General features: G+C 39.7%; 1 protein-coding gene across 2 annotated transcripts in view; it reads right to left on the bottom strand.

The window, feature by feature from the left end:
• LOC133563441 (leucine-rich repeat-containing protein 4C-like) overlaps positions 1-23,174 on the bottom strand; it is a 215,464-nt gene that overhangs the window by 139,201 nt on the left and 53,089 nt on the right. The gene's annotated exons all lie outside the window — the stretch shown is intronic.

The following is a 23,174-nucleotide window of genomic DNA, read 5'->3' on the forward strand; positions in this document are numbered from 1 at the left end:
TAGAAGTAGCTGTGTGTTCTTTGATGTTTGATGTTTCCCTCTTACACACATGTGAGAGGTATGTGTACTATGGCGATGAGTTGTTGTTGTTTTTTTTTCCTCTTGGCCTCAGTCTGGACCCCCTCTCCAGGGCCAAGCTTAGACCAATTTTTTTAGGTTATTTTATTTTATTTGAATCTTCTATTTTTTCTCCCATTTCCCCCCCCTTGTTTACCTGTATCTCATCTTTGTTGTAAGGGGTGCTGGAAGCCGGCAGACCCGTCAGCGATCCTGTTCTGTCTCCCTGTAATGTTTGTCTGATCTTGAATGGGATTGTGCTGAAAATTTGTATTTTCCTGAAGGAATACATTAAGTACTATCTAATCTGATCTAATCTAAATAATTTGTACAATATGTGATTTACAGAATATCAGAAACATTTAATCGTGTATGAAAAATATCACCTAGTATCTTTGCCGATCAAAGCATGATGGTAGCAATTCACATATTTTGTTGTTAATGCATTGAACTGGTATCTAAACATGGAAGTGTAGATTATTTCCTCGAAACGAAATCACAATGCATACATAAAAAGTGCTATAAATAAATTTCAGAAATGCTAATATTTTGTGATAAAAGTAGATTACATTAAATAATTGCCACATTGCACTTCAAATTCATAATAACTTTCTGGTGCACAACATTGTTGCAAATGCTTGCTTCACATCAACAATGGCATCATAAAATACTTGACTTTTTATTTTGCAAAGGAAAAGCCAGACAAATCTTGAAATGCAGACATTATACAACTAAATTCTTGTCCAGCAACTTATCTTGCTGATAAGGCACCAGACATTCAAGAGGAAAATTGGTGTGCTAATGTCAGTTCAGAGGCTGTTTAGCTAATTACCCTCTTAGGCTTGCACATTAAACAGCAGGTACCGTAAAATGTAATTTCAGACCCTTTAAATGCCGATGAGGTCAAAAAGTCTTCTTCTTATTTCCTTAAAACCAAACGTTGTAATGATTTGCATATGTGTAGAATAAAATTGTTGGCACCCTTCTGTGAAAGAAAGTTTGTCATTTTTGACAAAAGAAATTTGGCCAATATTCCAAAAACAAGCAACAGAGCTTTTGGAAGAGAAATCTTAAGATGTTTGTCAAGTCACATATCTATATGTTCATTATTAAAAAAATAAGCGTAACAAGATAAGAATACACCAAATCTGGTTATGTTCTAAGGATGCTTTATTCTCTCATCACCCACAGGATGATTTTAATCTGTGCAGGTTGGTATTTCAAAGGTATACAATTATAGATGTCCGATAATATCGGCCGATAAATGCTTTAAAATGTAATATCTGAAATTATCGGTATCGGTTTCAAAAAGTAAATTAATGACTTTTTAAAACGCCGCTGTACAGAGCGGTATATATCCGGTAAAACACGGACTTAGGGAGAAGTAGTTAGCGGCCCACCCCCCCGCACACAACTCAGGAGTTGACGACTGCAGCATGAGAGGTTTACTGGCGACGCTTGATTACCTCATCAAACCGCCGCAAGCATAGCATAACAACAAGAGTGTGTTGTTGCCGGTGCTCTAGCCGTGGCTAACAAGCCAGCTCGCTCGGTGACTCACCAACAACACCATGTCTATGGTTTGGGATTATTTTAAGTGTCTCTGACGGACAAAAAAACTGGCAATTTGCAAAGACTGCAAAAAGTAATGCGAGGAGGAACGAAGAACGTCTTCCTTTAATATGAGAAATTTGATCTCCCACCTCTTCAAGAATCATAAGGAGATATACAATTAATACAAGCGGAAGATGGATGAAAAGCAAACACCAAAAATAAGAAGTACCACACAGTTGTTGCTTAAAGACAACCGCCGAGAAAAAGCAAAAATACAGCAAAAACCACCCAAGGCGAAAGTCCACGTTGTGGTCAGGTGCCTTATCCCAACGCAGCATTTCAGAAGCTCTGGCTGACTGCAAGGCCACATCAAGCACTCACCACTAGCTTGCAGCACATTTGTGTTACTCATACAAATACGTTAGAGCAGGGCAGATTGAGCCCAGTTTATAATTTCCTGTTAAACAGTATACCACGCAGTCTTGCATTAAAGGAGGACTATGTTATTGTTTACTTTATTACTCTAGTATACTCTGGACTGAAGCTATGTGCCTTCATTGTTTTTGTAGCTGTTTTGAGGCATGTTTAATAAAAATAATAATGATGCACTTTGTGAAAGTCAAAGTATAGTATTTCCTATAATTGTAGTAGGTATCAGGATTATCTCAGGGAGAGTATGTCCCGAATTCCAAGCTGCTGTTTTGAGGCATGTTGAAAAAAAAATAATGCACTTTGTGACTTCAATAATAAACATGGCAGTGCCATGTTGGCACTTTTTTCCATAACTTGAGTTGAAGTTGTTCTCTTATTTTGGACAACCTTGTTACATTGTTTAATGCAGTGGTTCTCAACCTTTTTTCAGTGATTTACCACCTGTGAAATTTTTTTTAATTCAAGTACCCTCTAAACATAGCAAAGCAATTTGATTGAAAAAAAGAGATAAAGAAGTAAAATACAGCACTATGTCATCAGTTTCTAATTTAATAAAATGTGTAACAGTGCAAAATATAGCTCATTTTTAGTGGTCTTTCTTGAACTATTTGGAAAAAAAGATATAAAAATTACTAAAAACTTGTTGAAAAATAAACAAGTGGTTCAATTATAAATAAAGATTTCTACACAGAAGTAATCATCAACTTAAAGTGCCCTCTTTGGGGATTGTAATAGAGATCAATCTGGATTCATGATCTTAATTCTAAACATTTCTTCACAAAAAGAGAAATATTTAACATCAATATTTATGGAACATGTCCACAAAAAGCTGTCAACACTGAATATTGCATAGTTGAATTTCTTTTCACAGTTTATGTACTTACATTCATATTTTGTTGAAGTATTATTCAATAAATATATTTATAAAGGATTTTTTTGAATTGTTGCTATTTTTAGAAAATACAAATAAAAATATCACATACCCGTTGGGATACCTTCAAGTACCCCCAGGGGTACGCGTACCCCCATTTGAGAACCACTGGTTTAATGCATCCAGCGGGGCATCACAGGAAATTTAGGCATAACGATGTGTTAATTCCAGTACTGTATATATCGGTATCGGTTGATATCGGAATCTGTTGGACAATATCGGAATCTTGGATATCAGCAAAAAAGCCATTATCGTACATCTCTATATACTAGGGGTGTAACGGTACAAAAATTTTTCGGTTCGGTACGTACCTCGGTTTAGAGGTCACGGTTCGGTTCATTTTCGGTACAGTAAGAAAACAACAAAATATAATTTTTTTGGTTATTTATTTACCAAATTTGTAAACATTGGCTTTATCCTTTTAACATTGGGAACACTATAATAATTCTGCCCACGTTAATCCACATTAAACTGCCTCAAGTTGTTGCTTTAATTAAATAAAATGACAAAACTTTTCTTCTACATATAAAAAGTGCAACATTAAACAGTTTCAAGTCAACTCATCATGCTTAATTTATTAAGCATTTGGGAAGCCTGTAGTTGACTTTTATTATACACACACACACACGCACGCACGCGCACACACACACACGCACGCACACACACATACACACACACACACACACAGCAAAATGAGCTAACGTAACGCTAAAAGCTAATTAGCCCTCACCTCAACTATGAGCGAGCTGAGCTGCAGTTTAAGTTTCTAGAAGGTCAACGGGCTCATAGTAATGTTTGTAATAGTTGCGACTGGGAAGTGTTTTTTATAATTTGGGGAGTGTACGATGTCCGCTGCTCACCTGCTAAACACATATCTGCTCATCTCGACGCCGGAGCACTGACTCCATGCTTTCTGAATACGCACTACTGATTGGCTTTGTATGTAACCAATCAGATGGTTGTGTGGACGGGACAATGCTGGGTGCTCACTGCTCGGACAGAGGCAGAAAGCAGAGCAGCTTGTTAAGACTTTAGTTTACGAACTCGTTCAATACACCCTCGTACCAAACCGATACTCCCGTACCGAAACGGTTCAATACAAATACACGTACCGTTACACCCCTACTATATACAATGGTATTTCAAGTCGGATCATGGCTTCCTGGAGCGGAAAGTTTTCCTAATGTCAGAAAACTTTGTCTCAGTCTCACTCAACCCAAGGCACTAAAGAATGGCAAAGGGTGAATGAATGGGCTATTCTGAAGTGGCCTTCTATACAGTAAGCACTGATTTAAATCAAATTGATATAAATCCAATCTGTGTAAAGAGCTGAGACATGCAGTCTAAAGAAGCCCATCAAAGCTGACTGCTGCAGCAGTTTCAGGAGGAGTGAGCCAAAATACCCATCAATAGAGTTGACCATTGAGCATCAGTAAGAACCGGGTCTTTACCAGAACCGTCCATTTTTTTAAACATCAAATCTTATTTTCTATGCTCAGTATATAAACTGAAAGCAATAGTTGCCACAGAGGCGGCTAGCAGCTAAATGGATCTCCAAACATCGTGTGGAGCTACTCCCTTAAGTCCATAATCCTCCATGGCGGCAAAGTAACTACATTTCCTACAAGTATTATTATCACTTGAAGACTGTAGCACGAGGCTAACTAAACCATGCTGTTACACACAGAGACAACACTAGCAGGAGTAGGCAAGCTATTAGCTAAGCTACTCACTAAACTAGCTTGAAACAAAACAAAGAATAGCGTTACGTAGTGGTCGGATGTTCCCAACGATGCACCCGGAACTCCGGCATTTAGGAGAATTATTTATTCGTTCAAATCAAACAAAAAGACAGGAACATACAAACGGGACGCGTGAATCGCAGAAATTTCAAGGGCGGAGTGGAAAAATGGATTCAGACGAAAAATACTGAAAAGACTGGGAACTGTCACTTACCTGATCCAAGAGGGAGAGAGAGAGCGCACAGTGCATGTGGATCACAAGTTACCATGGCAAGAAAACATGGAGAGACTGGCAGTTATCGCGTCTCCACCAGTTGCAGAAAATGTGCCATCAGTACACCTGGACAGTGCTGTTTCAGTTCCATCACCAGGACCATCAGTGAGTCAGACACAAACCACTCTCATCACTTAACCAGACTCAAGGGCTGCTGAGTTGCCATCACCAGAACCCAGATCACCCACAGCAAAAACTTCACCAGTGATCCGCAGGTACCCGGAAATGTTTCTAGCACCACCAAAAAAACAAAATCTCTGAATACCCTATGTAATAGTGTGATGTTGTTACGCTATATTATGAACAAAACAGGGTGTTATGTTTTATTTTCAAGTATTGTTTTTTTTTTGAAGAACCGGATGTCCAGTGCAGGAAGTGACTTTGTGTTTTTTTCTGTTGTTTATTTCCTGTTCTTTCGGACCTTTGAATGAAAAGGTAATAGTTTTTCTCTGCTCCGTGTTTCTTAGTGTAAATATCATTTCTTAACGTTCCTAGTACTATAAAAGTTAAAACATTAATGTTGTGGGTATAAGTGATGTGTTGTTTGAATTTTTTTTTTTAATGCACAATTTTGTTAATAAAGGAATAGAGCGTCGACTGTTTGAATTGTTTGGTCGAAGTTACGCATGGTATTTACACCACACAGGAGCAGATATCAGTCCGCCAGAAAGTAGAGACCTGTGTATGTGTTTCGTGTTTCCAACACATATGTGGATTTGTGTATAATAATTTTTTATTTTTTTTGTGATAAAACGTTTTTGTTAATGTACCGTATTTCCTTGAGTTGCCGCCGGGGCGCTAATTATTTTAAACCTCTTCTCACTCCTGCGCTTACCAAAGGCATGCGGTAAAAGTAAGCATGCGCTAATTATTTTAAAACCTCTTCTCACTCTGGCACTTACCGAAAGTATGCAGTAAACATTTTAGTGTGATGTAAGCTTGGACCTTAAATCATACTGAATAGCTCTTAATCTTCTTCCCTTTATGAGATTTATAATTACATGTATTGAAATCAGCCTCCTCCATTTTGAAAATGATGACAGGGGAAGTGTCATTCGTGACGTCACAAGTTTGACCAGGCGGTAATTCAAGGCAGGCGCGTACTATATGCCCTGCGGCAAGTCAAGGAAATATGGTAATTAAAATTATTATTTTTATATGAATGAATGTTGTTTATTTTCTCTTCTTTCCGACACTTGGATGAGAAGGAGCAGATATTAGTTTGCCACAAAGTAGAGACCTGTGTATGTGTTTCGTGTTTCCAACACAGTTTGCCAATAAATAATGAAACAACGGAATGGTGGAGTGTCTTTTATTTAAAAAACTACACAACGCACAATAAGACTCAATACACTTACAAACTCTGTTTCCATATGAGTTGGGAAATTGTGTTAGATGTAAATATAAACAGAATACAATGACTTGCAAATCATTTTCAACCCATATTCAGTTGAATATGCTAAAAAGAAAACATATTTGATGTTAAAACTGATAAACATTTTTTTTTTTTGCAAATAATCATTAACTTTAGAATTTGCAGACAGCAACACGTGACAAAGAAATTGAGAAAGGTGGCAATAAATACTAATTAAGTTGAGGAATGCTCATCAAACACTTATTTGGAACATCCTACAGGTGTGCAGGCTAATTGGGAACAGGTGGGTGCCATGATTGGGTATAAAAGCGGCTACCATGAAATGTTAAGTAATTCACAAACAAGGACGAGGCAAGGGTCACCAATCTGTAAGCAAATTGTTGAATAGTTTTAGAACATTTCTCAACGAGCTATTGCAAAGAATTTAGGGATTTTACCATCTACGGTCCGTAAAATCATCAAAAGGTTCAGAGAATCTGGAGAAATCACTGCACGTAAGCGATGATATTACAGACCTTTGATCCCTCAGGCGGTACTGCATCAAAAACCGACATTGGTGTGTAAAGGATATCACCACATGTGCTCAGGAACACTTCATAAAACCACTGTCAGTAACTACAGTTGGTCGCTTTGCATAGTAAGTTAAAACTCTACTATGCAAAGCGAAAGCCACTCATCAACAACACCCAGGAACGCCGCCGGCTTCCCTGGGCCCGAGCTCATCTAAGATGGACTGATGCAAAGTGGAAAAGTGTTCTGTGGTCTGACGAGTCCACATTTCAAGTTATATTTGGAAACTGTGGACGTGGTGTCCTCCAGAACGAAGAGGAAAATAACCATCCGGATTGTTATAGGCGCAAAGTTCAAAATCCAGCATCTGTGATGGCATGGGGGTGTATTAGTGCCCAAGGCATGGGTAACTTGCACATCTGTGAAGGCACCATTAATGCTGAATTGTCCATACAGGTTTTGGAGCAACATATGTTGTCATCCAAGCAACGTTATCATGGACGCCCCTGCTTATTTCAGCAAAACGATGCCAAGCCATGTGTTACAACAGCGTGGCTTCGTAGTAAAAGAGTGCGGGTACTTTCCTGGCCCGCTTGCAGTCCAGACATGTCTCCCATCGAAAATGTGTGGCGGATTATGAAGCGTAAAATACGACAAAAAGACCCCAGACTGTTGAAAAACTTAAGCTGTACATCAAGGAAGAATAGTAAAGAATTCCACTTTCAAAGCTTCAACAATTAGTTTCCTCAGTACCCAAACGTTTATTGAGTGTTGTTAAAAGAAAATGTGATGTAACACAGTGGTGAACATGCCTTTTCCCAACTACTTTGGCACAAGTTGCAGCCATGAAATTCTAAGGTAATTATTATTTGCAAAAAAAAAATAAAGTTTATGAGTTTGAACATCAAATATCTTGTCTTTGTAGTGCATACAATTGAATATAGGTTGAAAAGGATTTGCAAATCATTGTATTCTGTTTATATTTACATCTAACACAATTTCCCAACTCATATGGAAACGGGGTTTGTATATGCTGTGTTAAAGTTGTACCAATAATGTTTGTATAATATGTATGTTGTTTTTTACAAATGAGGGTTAAGAGTTTAGTACTAAAAAAGAATATGGCTAAAGTACAGTTTTTTTTTAAGTGAGCCTGCTGCATTTTTTGGTTTGGTGTTTTTTTCTTTTGAGTAACTTCTACATTATTCTATCAGGGGAGGAATGTAATAGAGTGATCTAAGTTGTTTGTTGCCATCTCCTGGTAAATGTTGGATATAGTGTACGTTGATTGCGCACCCTGACGGCAAGTGGTGAGTCTGTTCTGAAGTCTGAAGTAAAAAGACGTAACGTCATCACCTCGCCTGGTTATTGACTCCAACCTACAATATTACACAGGGAGCTAAGGCGTAACTTAACGCAGGAATCAAAAACATGTTGCAGGAAGGCAAAGAAAAAGAACAGACTGAGTGAGGCGAAAAAGGCAGGACTAAATAGCTCTCTGATTAGTGCCAGGGAACAGGTGAGCATACAGAACACTAATAAGAGGCAGGTGAAAACAATTGAGCACCCATGACAACCAAGAAACACAAAACAGGGGCGCTGAAACAGAACTTAACCAACAAGTGAATCAAAACCTAAATAAACGAACACAAACTTTGATCTGGGCAACGGATCATAGCAAATAAATGCACAATAAACTTTAAGAAATATCTGCAAGAGAGTAAGCAGATATTTAAAGGAAACTAACAAGTACAACTAGAATTTGAAAATCTGGTAGGAATTGCGTGTGACTGCCCTATGTGCGCCAGCCGCTGAACCGCCGATACGTCTGAGCGGAACTGAAAAGCTTGAATGTATCATCATCATCGGCGGTCACTCGTGGTCAAGTATGACTGTCCTCCTTCCTGGTCTTTGTGGGTCTTCAGGTGGGCGTGGAGGCCGATTCTGGACCCGATTATTCTGGGGCAATGTGGACAAGGGAATGTAGTGGTGGTGGGTTTGGGTTGGGCCTGTTTGATGGATGCTCTCTCCTTTCTTAGTCTGCGCTTGTCACGGCAAGTGGTGAGTCTGTTCTGAAGTCTGAAGTAAAAAGACGTAACGTCATCACCTCGCCTGGTTATTGAGTCCAACCTACAATATTACACAGGGAGCTAAGGCGTAACTTAACGCAGGAATCAAAAACATGTTGCAGGAAGGCAAAGAAAAAGAACAGACTGAGTGAGGCGAAAAAGGCAGGACTAAATAGCTCTCTGATTAGTGCCAGGGAACAGGTGAGCATACAGAACACTAATAAGAGGCAGGTGAAAACAATTGAGCACCCATGACAACCAAGAAACACAAAACAGGGGCGCTGAAACAGAACTTAACCAACAAGTGAATCAAAACCTAAATAAACGAACACAAACTTTGATCTGGGCAACGGATCATAGCAAATAAATGCACAATAAACTTTAAGAAATATCTGCAAGAGAGTAAGCAGATATTTAAAGGAAACTAACAAGTACAACTAGAATTTGCAAATCTGGTAGGAATTGCGTGTGACTGCCCTATGTGCGCCAGCCGCTGAACCGCCGATACGTCTGAGCGGAACTGAAAAGCTTGAATGTATCATCATCATCGGCGGTCACTCGTGGTCAAGTATGACTGTCCTCCTTCCTGGTCCTTGTGGGTCTTCAGGTGGGCGTGGAGGCCGATTCTGGACCCGATTATTCTGGGGCAATGTGGACAAGGGAATGTAGTGGTGGTGGGTTTGGGTTGGGCCTGTTTGATGGATGCTCTCTCCTTTCTTAGTCTGCGCTTGTCTTGTGCAGCATGGCGGAGGTCGTCATTATATCGCGCGGCACCCTCACGGACAAGGTTTCTCCACATCGTCCTGTCTGTTGCCTTGACTTCCCAAGACTTAAGGTCTATGCGACACTTTGTCAGGTTTGCCTTGATGTTATCCTTAAATCTCTTCTTTTGACTTCCCGGGGCCCGTTTCCCTTCAACAAGCTGGGAATAAAGGACTTGTTTTGGGAGGCGAGAGTCAGGCATGCGGACTACATGGCCAGTCCACCTGAGTTGGTTTCGGGCAATCGTGGCAGTGATGGTGGGCAAGCCAGCCTCCTCCAGGACGCTGGTGTTGGTGCGTCGGTCCTCCCAGCTGATCCTGAGGATTTTTCTGAGACATCTTTGATGGTAGGTCTCGAGTGCCTTTAAGTGCCTGCTGTAGGTGGTCCAGGCTTCTGACCCATACATAAGCGGGGATGTGAAACTCGTTTCATTGAGGGCCACGTCGCAGTTATGGCTGCCATCAGAGGGCCGCTTGCAACAGCAAACAATGTATGAATTTGCCTCCGGATTTCGTTATTAATTATATAAATTGTTTTAAGTAGACTGTCGGATATTACAGTAAAACATTTACATTTACAACATTTTGCTGTAAACAATACTGTTTTGTTTTTGTTTTTTACAACATTTTAGAGTAAATGGAAAAACAGTAGGGGTGTAACGGTACATGTATTTGTATTGAACCGTTTCGGGACGGGGGTTTCGGTTCGGTTCGGAGGTGTACCGAACGAGTTTTCACACGGGCATATTAAGTAGCGTACCGCACGTTGTGTAAACAATGCACACCGAGGCACAACACAAGGCATGCTAGCAGCGACCGGGCTACCATAGACTGACCATACCTCCTCTTTTCACCGGACATGTCCTCTTTTGTGGGGCTGTCCGGGTGGAGTTTCTTAAATGCCTCAAATGTCTGGCATTTTAAGTTAGGGTTGCGTGTATTTTCAATGTACTTTCAGGTTTAAGAAGGGGATAAAAAAAAAAAAATTGTGCACAAAGTAGCATTTGTGAGGAAGGGGCAGAGACAGAGAGCGAGAGAGTTATGATAAACGCGCATGCGTCGCCTGGCTCAGCTTTTTACCCATAGATTTCCATCCATCCATCCATTTTCTACCGGTTATTCCGGAGGAAGTCGGAGTACCCGGAGGGAACCCACGCATTCACGGGGAGAACATGCAAACTCCACACAGAAAGATCCCGAGCCTGGATTTGAACCCAGGACTGCAGGACCTTCGTATTGTGAGGCAGACGCACTAACCCCTCTGCCCACCGTGAAGCCCACCCATAGATTTGCAACCCACAGCTAATGTTTTAAAGGCCCACGGCACATTCTAGAAATACCATTAAAATGAACAAAAACATACACAAAATTGAAATAAAGAAGCTTAAAGGCTAAATGTAATATAGAAAAAGTTGCAATGTTGACTAATAAAGCAAAGCTGTTTTATTTTCTTTCAAACTGTCATTGCTCAAAACAGAATATTGAATCAAAATCAATGTTATTGAGAATTATTGACCTATCGAAGGCTCTGATTACTTCACCAAATGATTTAAATTTGTATTAGTATAATAATAGTATTTTTCGTTTTTGTTTGTTCAGTCATGGTGTACTATTGACTACAAGGAACCCATTTAAACATTGTCGTGATGCGGTTTTTTATGTGCTACAAATAGGGATGTGCTGATCAGGACTGTATGCTGCCGATTCCGATCATCCATAAGTGGAATAAGCCAATACCGATCACATGTCAAACTTTATACATTGATAATTGATGGATGGATAATGGTATGCTGAGTCAAGGTTTGAACATGGAGCTAAAGCAATGGTTCTCAAACTTTTTTCATTAAGTACCAGCTCAGAAAACACTCAGCTCTCCAAGTACCACCATAATGACAAACTTTAAAATACAGTATTTTAGTAGGCCTACATCAGGGGTATCAAAGGTTTTATTCGGCCCGCGGGATGAGTTTGCTACGTATACAAATTTGTCAACATTTTTGAATGGAAAAAAAACAGTTGTTCTAAATGTGTCCACTAGATGTCGCAATTGCAATTATTTGTATCTTTGTAGATAATGCTGCATATGTAAAATACATAAACCACATGATGTTAGTGCACCAGTTATGGAAAATTAACAAACTACATAAATAACATACTGTAATTTGATTTTGATATTATTTTTATTATATTTTTATCTTGATAGATTAAAAATGAACGCCAATGAGTTGACCGATGAACATTATCACATAATGTATTCTGAAAGTATAAATAATGGCAAATGAAGATAGGATACAATTAACCACAACATGTAAGTGTAAAAAAAAAAACAATACACTTATGATTTCTACATTTTCAGAATGTGCTTGTTCTATTTTTACACAAACAAAACAATCTGAAGTTGTCTTTATTTTTAAGTTATCGTGCCATGATTTTACCAGTCCCACCCACTTGGGAGTAGATTTTTCTCCATGTGGCCCCAGATCTAAAATGAGACACCCCTGGCCTAAATATTCATTAGAAACAAGGTGGAGGTTTTATTTAACAAGTAGATTTAATAGTTTTGGCCACTATAACACTACACACAGTTTCAATCAATCAGTCAATCAATGTTTATTTATATAGCCCTAAATCACAAGTGTCTCAAAGGGCTGCACAAGCCACAAGTACATCCTCAGTTCAGAACCCACATAAGGGAAAGGAAAAACTCACAACCCAGTGGAATGACTATGAGAAACCTTGGAAAGGACCGCCCCCTTTCCCTCTAGGGGAGACCGGATGCAATGGATGTTGAGTGGGTCTAACATAATATTAGTCCAGTCCATTGAACAGTAACACTGTGTTTGAATATTTAGTTAAGTGATTCTTGGGTGAACCGCTGCATGGAGCGCATACCAGTATTTGAAAATCACTGAACAAGAGCATTAACCCGCAATTTAAATCATTTTGATCCTTTGAGATCTTTGTTACCGACACTGATAAATAATACATTCCATGAATTGATTAACTTAAACAAGTTGAAAAACTTATTCGGGTGTTACCATTTAGTGGTCAATTGTACGGAATATGTACTGAACTGTGCAATCTACTAATAAAAGCATCAATCAATCAAGAAAGATTAATTTGAATTCATCTATTTTATGTATGCAAGTCAGAAGACGAGCCTCACACCTTGTACTTTCTGCTGCATCTATAAACATATGCGGTCTATCACATTTCATAGGATTTTAAATCCTGTAACACCTCCAGGGCTTTGGGCTTAAAACATGGCAAATTGCATTGCATGGAGAAGGGGTGACTGGGGGGAGGGGTCCCCCCTACGGTGTGTCAAAGTGTAATCCTGTATTTAAACACTCTCTCCAAGGCTTTCTGCATTCGTCCATCTGTGTTTTCGCCCCCCCCCCCCCCCCCTACACCCAGGGGATGTTAAAATAAATAAACTGCATGTTGTTCAAGATGAGTTGGCTTTTGAATATCACATATTTTATGGCTTCTAAGCTACCTTCCCCAAATTCTTGTTTACTGTAACGTCTAGAGGCATGCACATGATTAAACCAGACACTCCCCTGATTAGGCGGAGAGTGGATGGGTCCTAATCTCTCTCAACTGAATGGATGCCAACTACACTGTTGGAAAAAGTGGCACTGCAACGTCACACTGCAGCAGGTTAGTTGGCGACTGCTAAATCTACTTTTACTCGCTGCCTGTCTGACACTGAAAAGCCACAGCGGCCTCAAACTCACTGCTGATTTTTGACCATGCAGAACGTTTCATTCCTAAAAATATATAGCTGTAAAATAGCAAAAAAAACAGGCGAAACACTTTGCAGTGACAAGAAATGTTAATGTGATTAAAGGGAAGCTGCACTTAAAAAAATAAATAAAAATAATTTCCAATCCTTTTGCAAGACGAGCACACAGATGATTGATTGATTGATTGATTGATACTTTTATTAGTAGTTTGCACAGTACAGTACATATTCCGTACAATTGACCACTAAATGGTAACACCCGAATAAGTTTTTCAACTTGTTTAAGTCGGGGTCCACGTTAATCAATTCATGGTTGGTTCATTCATGGATGGTTTCTTTTCAATCAATCAATCAATGTTTACTTATATAGCCCTAAATCACTAGTGTCTCAAAGGGCTGCACAAACCACTACGACATCCTCGGTAGGCCCACATAAGGGCAAGGAAAACTCACACCAAGTGGGACATCGGTGACGATGATGATTATGAGAACCTTGGAGAGGAGGAAAGCAATGGATGTCGAGCGGGTCTAACATAATACTGTGAAAGTTCAATCCAAAATGGATCCAACACAGTCGCGAGAGTCCAGTCCAAAGCGGATCCAACACAGCAGCGAGAGTCCCGTTCACAGCGGAGCCAGCAGGAAACCATCCCAAGCGGAGGCGGATCAGCAGCGCAGAGATGTCCCCAGCCGATACACAGGCAAGCAGTACATGGCCACTGGATCGGACCGGACCCCCTCCACAAGGGAGAGTGGGACATAGGAGAAAAAGAAAAGAAACGGCAGATCAACTGGTCTAAAATTTTATATGCATTCATACTCATAGATTGGAGTGTTTTAAGTCTCGTCCTAAGACCCACTTTTATTCTTTGGCTTTTAACACTACGTGAGTTGTATGGTCCTCTGTCCTCTGTTGTCCTCTGTGTTTTTTATACACTTTGATTTCTATTTTACTGTTTTAATTGATTTTACCCTTTAAAATAGTGTTTAATCATATTTGTTTTTATATTGTTTTTTTATATTAGATTTATATTTATTTATTTTTTGTTTTTATTCAGTCATTGGTGGAGCATAATATTGTTTTTAACATGGTTGTGCAGCACTTTGGAAACGTTATTGTTGTTTAAATGTGCTATATAAATAAAGTGGATTGGATTGGATAGATAAACAAAAGTAAAAGTCAGCAAACAATGGAGCCAATTAGAGTCGCTCTAATCTGCCTCTAAAGTACTGTTAAAAGCATCCAAACATCTCCATTATACGTTTTATATACATTCTGTAAGGATATATGTCATTTAGTAACAGGCATATTCCAAAAAACATCTAATATTTACGTATTTTCATTTTAAGCATAAAGCGGCACATTATTTCATAGACTCAGGGCCCAGGCTTGGACCGATTTATTTTATTTTATTTTAATCTTTTATTTTTTTTTCTCCCATTCCCCCCCACTTGTTTAAGTGTATCTCACATTTCTTGTAAGGGGCGCCGGAAGTTGGCAGACCAGTCAGCGATCCTGTTCTGTCTCCCTGTAATGTTTGTCTGACCTTGAAAGGGATTGTGCTGAAAATTTTAATTTCCCTTCGGGGATTAGTAAAGTATGTCTGATTCTGATTCTGATTCTGATCACTATATGTTCTCACTGGGATGCCGACTGATTAGATGTTCATATAAACCGTATTTTCCGGACCATAGGGTGCACCGGATTATAAGGCGCACTGCGGATGAGTGGTCTATTTTTGATCTTTTTTCATATATTAGGCACATCGGATTTTGGGGCACATTAAAGAAGTCATATTTTTTTTTCTAAATGTGAAACACTTCTTTGTGTTCTACATAACATGTAATGGTGGTTGGTTGGTGAAAATGTTGCATAGATTATGTTTTACAGATCAGCTTCAAGCCGCTTTCTGACAGTCATTTCCAGAGGCGCCATTTTGTGGGTGGTCTTATTCACGTACCTTACCTTCGGCTGTGTCTTCTCCCCGTCATCTTTGTTGAAGCGGTGTAGCGTGCAAGGACGGGGGTTGAAGACATTTCAAAAGATGGAGCTAACTGTTTAAATGACATTCAGACTTTACTTAAATCAATAACGGAGTAGCATCTTCTCATTTGGATACAGCAACAAGGCCAAAAATGTGTCCCTTGAAAAAACGTGCGACCAGAACTCTCTAATAACTAAAGTTCCTTGGGTGAATAATGTCAACTCACTACACCGGTATGTTTTAGCACGTTCATGGTGAGTTTACTGACGGATATAAGTATGAACTTTATATTAGAAATGGCAACGGCGGAGGATGAATGTCACATAACAAAATGATAGAGGAAAAAGAAGAAGCTTATTGACAGGACATTTGCGGATCTCAAATATAGATCAGCACGTACCAGAAAGTAAGAAAAATTTATTTTGCATAATATCGCGAAACAAAACGCCAGAAAATGTCTTACCTTATACACACATCATAATAATACTTGTATGTTAAATATGCTGACAATTATTCAAGCGGTGCGGCTTCATAGCTTACCAAAGTCCTAAAATATTTTGATATATTTTTGAGCGCTGTGTGTAATGTTCTATATTTTCAATGGAACATTTAAAATGCCGGTGTTTACTTCAGACATATTACAGTCATGGTGCTTTCTACACTTATCGCTTATGTTTGACTGCCATCTACTGGTCACATTAATCATTACACCCTGTACCAAATAAAATAGCTTCAAGGAGAGTAAGGCCAACCCAACGTATTCCTTACATTGGGTGCACCGGATTATTGGGGGATGGCAAGGAACAGTTGGGAGAGTGGCTGTGCCAGCAAGCTGAGGGTTCCTGGTTCAATCCCCACCTTCTACCATTATTGGTAAATTATTCTCTGCATTTGACTATAGTGCACACTGTCAGGTTTTGAGAAAAAAAAAGGATTTTAAGTGCGCTTTATAGTCCGGAAAACATGATACCCATTTCGCCCAAAAAATAAAACATAGTCCTTGCAAACGGTTATAAAAAGGTTGGCGCAAAACCGTTTTTTTTTTTTTTCGTCTCAGGGGATTCAATCAATGGCGACTGGACTGCTTGGTTTGTCTTGGAAGACCTTTCGCCACTCATCCGAGTAGGCTTAATCAGTCAATGCTCATAGACCTAGATTGGTCAATTCTAGTCCAGCGGTTTGAGTATGAATTTTTGGGGATTTGGCGCCAGCCACTGGACAAGATCTGACTAATTTAGGTCCATGTCTATGTCTATGTCTATGCATTGACTGATGAAGCGTACTGGGATGAGCGGCGAAATGTCTTCCAAGACAAACCAAGATAAGTCCAGTTGTGATCCATTGAATGCACTGAGATGACAATGACCTGGTTGAATGAGATCATTCCTCGAAAGATTTTTTCTCGTCCAAGTTTACCAACTTCTCAGTTTATGTCCATATCATACTACTATCCAGGTGAAAAGTTTTATATATAATCTAGAATTAACTTTCACCAGAGAAAAGGTGATGCATCAGCTCACCGGCTGATGATGTCAATATCAATCAATCAATCAATCAATCAATGTTTACTTATATGGCCCTAAATCACAAGTGTCTCAAAGGGCTGCAATATAGCCGCATAAGCGAGTTACAGCTCTGTGATCAATGTGCCGCTATAAGTAGGTGCTTAACGTTAGCGCTTATGTTAATAATACAACTAATACTTGGTTAAAATTCAGGTCACAAAGTGTAATTGGAGTATTATTGGCACTGTTTGGATATTCTTTTAGTGGGTTTTATGGACACAATGAGGTTATCCCATTAGCTTCCCCTTTAAAGTTTTCCCCATGCAAACTAAAATATGCTGACCTGGTTGTTTATGGCAAATTAGGTTGTGGTGTAGTGCATCAGTGCTTTTGTTAAAATTAATGCAGCTTCCTTTTTCACACTAACCCTCGTCAGCCCACAACTACTTTTATAAATTGACTTAGTGTGAATAATTTCACAGTCATTCATTTACAAGGATAAATGTTATTCCATACAATACTTTGTTATTGTCAGAGTTGCCACTTACAGTTTGTTTGTGTTTTATTTTCTCCTCTGTGTGTTTAGTATTTCCTGTCCTTTGTTCCTGTCCAGTGCTCTTATTTTGGTTCAGCTTCCTGTTTGTCTCCCTGTGTCCTGTTTTCACTCAGCTGCAGCTGATTGGCATCTGGTCACACCTGATGTCAATCAGCCAGCTCCTACTTTACCTGCTTTGTTCCTCCAGTCAGGGGTGGATCATTGTATTGTCTTGTCGATGTCACATCTAGTCGCTCTTGTGATGTTTTATCGCTCCTGTCGTGTCATACCTTGTCTTTGCAGCGTAGCGGTAAGCTATATTCAGTTGATGTTTGTAGCTTACTGTTTTTTGTTCCCTGCTTCAGTTTTATTTTTCATTATACAAGTACAACTTCTGTTTGCCTGTTCGCTACCCGCTAGCTTCCCTGCTAAGCTCCTGTTCGTTATTTTCTAGCTTCCAGTGCTAGCTCCCTTAGTTTGCTATTCCGCCCATGTGCGTGCTTTTTGTTTGTTCTTCTTTAGTTTTAATTAAATCATGTTTTCAAATTTTATGCCTGCCTCCGTCTCTGCATCTTGGGGTTCAACAACAAATACCTCTGACAGTTATAATACAAGCGAATATCATTTCACAAGAAATTAGGAGGATAATCACACAAACCACTTGTCAGCACTGCGAAGTAATACCTCAACTTATGAGCTTGATTGGATCTGTGACAAATTTCTTAACTTAAAACACTCAAATGAAATAAATTAACTTCGATTGAATTGATGCTCGCTCCTCCTCAGCCACCCCAAAAAAAACAACACAGATTTAACATGAAGCATACCTTTTTAAAAAGAAAAAACGATCTTTACATGAGAGATATTAAGTAAACAGTACAGTAGAATGTACTACAAACAACTAGAGTAGTTGTATGAAGTAATGTAACCGGGTACTCTGCCTACCTCCCACTTCCAAAGACATGCACCTGGGGATAGGTTGATTGGCAACACTAAATTGGCCCTAGTGTGTAAATGTGAGTGTGAATGTTGTCTGTCTATCTGTGTTGGTCCTGCGATGAAGTGGCGACTTGTCCAGGGTGTATGCCGCCTTCCGCCCAAATGCAGCTGAGATAGGCTCTAGCACCCCAAAAGGGACAAGTGGTAGAAAATGGATGGATGGATGTATTAATAATGTGCAGCAATGACCTTGTTAAGGCGGACCTCTTAGTAATTTCCTTCCAAGCTGTTTCTCTGTCAAAAGCACCCAATGCAGCTTCTTCATATTTTTATGCATAAATGTTTGCCGTTCAGATGCTATTTTAACATTCTTGGTTGGCAGACTAATTCTGCTTCCGTAAGGTGCGGACTAGCAGTGGCACATTCTTCATTCTCATGGTTGGAAACCAGTTACTGTATGTCAATTCCTAGCTATAAACTAACGCTAGCGAAAAAGACCAGGTGAGTATGGGCCATGCGGGTTACACGTTGTATGCAGTTCAGAATATTTTTAAATAATGTACAAACCCTGTTTCCATGTGAGTTGGGAAATTGTGTTAGATGTAAATATAAACGGAACACAATAATTTGCAAATAATTGTCAACCCATATTCAGTTGAATATGCTACGAAAACAACATATTTGATGTTCAAACTGATAAAAAATTGTTTTTGCAAGTAATCATTAACTTTAGAATTTGATGCCAGCAACACGTGACGAAGAAGTTGGGAAAAATGGCAATAAATACGGATAAAGTCTAGGAATGATCATCAAACACTTATATGGAACATCCCACAGGTGTGCAGGCTAATTGGGAACAGGTGGGTGCCATGATTGGGTATAAAAGCAGCTTCTGGAGAAATCAATGCACGTAAGCGATGATATTACGAACTTTGGATCCCTCAAGCGGTACTACATCAAAAACCTACATTAGTATGTAAAGGATATCACCACATGGGTTCAGGAACACTTCATAAAACCACTGTCAGTAACTACAGTTGGTTGCTACATCTGTAAGTGCAAGTTAAAACTCTGCTATGCAAAGCAAAACTCATTTATCAACAATACCCAGGAACGCCTCTGGCTTCTCTGGGCCAGAGCTCATCTAAGATGAACTGATGCAAAGTAGGAAAGTGTTCGGTGGTCTGACGAGTCCAAAATTCAAATTATATTTGGAAACTGTGGACGTGGTGTCCTCTGGAACAAAGAGGAAAATAACCATTCGGATTGTTCTAGGCGCAAAGTTCAAAAGCCAGCATCTGTGATGGTATGGGGGTGTATTGGTGCCCAAGGCATGGGTGACTTACACATCTGTGAAGGCACCATTAATGCTGAATGGTCCATACAGGTTTTGGAGCAACATATGTTGTCATCCAAGAAACGTTATTATGGACGCCCCTGCTTATTTCAGCAAAACAATGCCAAGCCACGTGTTACAACAGCGTGGCTTCATAGTCAATCAATCAATCAATCAATCAATGTTTACTTATATAGCCCTAAATCACTAGTGTCTCAAAGGGCTGCACAAACCACTACGACATCCTCGGTAGGCCCACATAAGGGCAAGGAAAACTCACACCCAGTGGGACGTCGGTGACAATGATGACTATGAGAACCTTGGAGAGTAGGAAAGCAATGGATGTCGAGCGGGTCTAACATGATACTGTGAAAGTTCAATCCATAATGGATCCAACACAGTCGCAAGAGTCCAGTCCAAAGTGGATCCAACACAGCAGTGAGAGTCCCGTTCACAGCGGAGTAAAAGAGTGCGGGTACTTTCCTGGCCCGCCTGCAGTCCAGACATGTCTCCCATCGAAAATGTGTGGCGCATTATGAAGCGTAAAATACAACAACAAGACCCCGGACTGTTGAACAACTTAAGTGCTCCATAAAACAACAATGGGAAATAATTCCACTTTCAAAGCTTTAACAATTAGTTTTCTCAGTTCCCAAACGTTTATTGAGTGTTGTTAAAAGAAAATTTGATGTAACACAGTGGTGAACATGCCCTTTCCCAACTACTTTGGCACGTGTTGCAGCCATGAAATTGTAAGTTAATTATTATTTGCAAAAAAAAAAAAGTTTGAGTTTGAACAACACATATGTTGTCTTTGTAGTGCATTCAACTGAATATGGGTCGAAAAGGATTTTCAAATCATTGTATTCCGTTTATAGTTACATCTAACACAATTTCCCAACTCATATGGAAACGGGGTTTGTAAAAAATAATCAACTGAACTACTCACGTTTAAACATTTTGGCAAAGTATATTTTTTTTATTAGAAAGTGTATTTTTTTTTTGTCAAGACACTGTGCAAAAGAAAAACAATTCACAAACGTCTTCTGAAAAGAATGCGTGTTACATTTCTTTGTCATTTTTATAGGACTAATAAATAAAATGACAACGGGAGGGAAGTAAAAGAAAGTTGCTTTACAATTCTTACACTATGTCCAATTGACTACATTTCAGCAGTGCACCAATTAATTCGGTTTATGGTGGAAGGGCTACGATTGCACAGCAGCTGATCCTTTTGATGTAACAAATGAGCACAAAAATGGGAAAGCTTTCCTGTGACAAATTGTTCCCCCTTTTCCTAGGCGGATCGCATGAACTCGCCAGTAAGCTCCTGAGTCTATTTTCTCCATCGTGACCAAATCCTCCTTTGTCATTTGAAAATCGGAGGATCATTGGATCTTTTAGGAGAAAAAAAGAACCCCTGCGCCTCACAATACATTAAATTGACAGACTTTCTGCTACGTTTTCTGCATGTTCAATGCCGTTCTTATGACTTATACAGTTCTAAGATGAATGCCCCATCCCTGCAAAACTAATTTATTTGGGAAACTTGCATGGTTTCGCAAGCATAATTTTTCTACGTACAAGAAAACCCCCAATAACCAGCAAGGTTCAATCAATCAATGTTTATTTATATAGCCCTAAATCACAAATTTCTCAAAGGACTGTACAAACCATTACGACTACAACATCCTCGGAAGAACCCACAAAGGGCAAGGAAAACTCACACCCAGGTTGATCTGAAAGTAATTAAAAAATAGATTAAACTTGAATTGTGCTTTTCTGACTTCAAGATACTCAAAGCACGTTGACTCTATTTCCACCCATTCATACACACGTTCACATACATGACCCTTCAGGATAAAGAATAAAGTGTCTTGCTCAAGGACAGGATGGCGGAAGCCGAGGATAAAAAAAACAAACAAGAGTTGTAGAAATTATTGGAAACCCAAGACAGCCACGACATTATGTTCTTTATAAGTGTGTGTAAACTTTTGGCCACGACTGTACGTCACAGGGGCTATGATAGCAAACACTCTACCCACTTATCTGAAACACAGCAGCATAAAATGAAAAAGACCTGCATGCAGTGATTATCCTTTGTACCACCCTCACACACACAAACTCGCACACACACACACACACATGCATACACATCACATGCAATTGTTCAACACACAGTAACACATACGGACCTCTGTACTATGCAGGCTCACAGAGAAAAAGGCAATGCGGCGCACATCATGAATATTACCAAGAGCTAGATCTGGGTCATTAATGACACAGCCGTTGCACTGGAGCCCAATTAGCAGAGACTAGAATGTTCCCCTTTTGCAATATATAACCACTGTATGACTGCAACAGACTCGGGACATGATCAAACGGCACAGATACAGTAGAGGAACCAATTATCAGGCCACATTATTCTGTTATGTGATTAGAGGAACACGCCGAATGTCACCTTTTGTATTTGAGATTATTTTACAAGTGGAAATAGCCTACATTTTCAGTTAAATGGCTGCAGGTTTGACACATCCCTCGCACGTGTGCATTTTATGCTGTTATGCTCCGCCCTACCCAAATGTCACATCTTGTTTTACTGAGCATGATGGTGCCCTATGGACTTAATCATGCTGTTGGGTCTGACAGGTACTGTAAGAGTTTGGGGCTATGCCGTGTTTGTTTGTTTGTCTTTGTGCTCCTGACAGCATCAGGCTCGTGGTGCATTCGGGGTAGTGCAGTCATGACTGATTTTCCGTGACCATTTTCTTTTTATTGCCTATTCAGGAAGTCACATCGGGTCTAGATCTTATTTGCATGTGAGACATGAGAACAGTATATATCAATACAACAACAACATAATAAAATTCTCTTGCTAAAGGGCACCACAGTGCTAGTGCTGGAGGGACAGTGAGACGTCCTCGCTGTCATCACTATTCTAACCACTGGCTCCTGTCTCCTCTTTTACATTTATACAATCATGACAGATCTTACGCAATGATGTAGACCAGTGGTCCCCAACCACCGGTCCGGGGACCGGTACCGTTCCGTGAAGCATTTGCTACCAGGCCGGAGAGAAACATTAAATAATTTATAAAGGACTGCATTTTCTCCGACTTAACTTTGGCCTGTCCCACTAAACCAGGGGTGGCGAACTTGTTTTCATTGAGGGCCACACCGCAGTCATGGCTGCCAATAGAGGGTCGCTTGTAACAGTAAATAATTAACAAATTTGCGACAGCAGCTGCACACAATCATCTGCAATCAACGCACCTGTCGCTGATGAGAAGCCCTGCCTTCATAAGCCAGCACAACCTGCTATCCTGCCCCAGAACATAGCGACCTGTCATGTACAGTAAGCCAAATCTATCTAGCTCTATGTACTCTCTGTTTTGTCCTTGCCATCCAGTAAATAATTAAC

The sequence above is a fragment of the Nerophis ophidion genome, linkage group LG12 (genome assembly GCF_033978795.1).
Source record: "Nerophis ophidion isolate RoL-2023_Sa linkage group LG12, RoL_Noph_v1.0, whole genome shotgun sequence".
Taxonomy (NCBI): domain Eukaryota; kingdom Metazoa; phylum Chordata; class Actinopteri; order Syngnathiformes; family Syngnathidae; genus Nerophis; species Nerophis ophidion.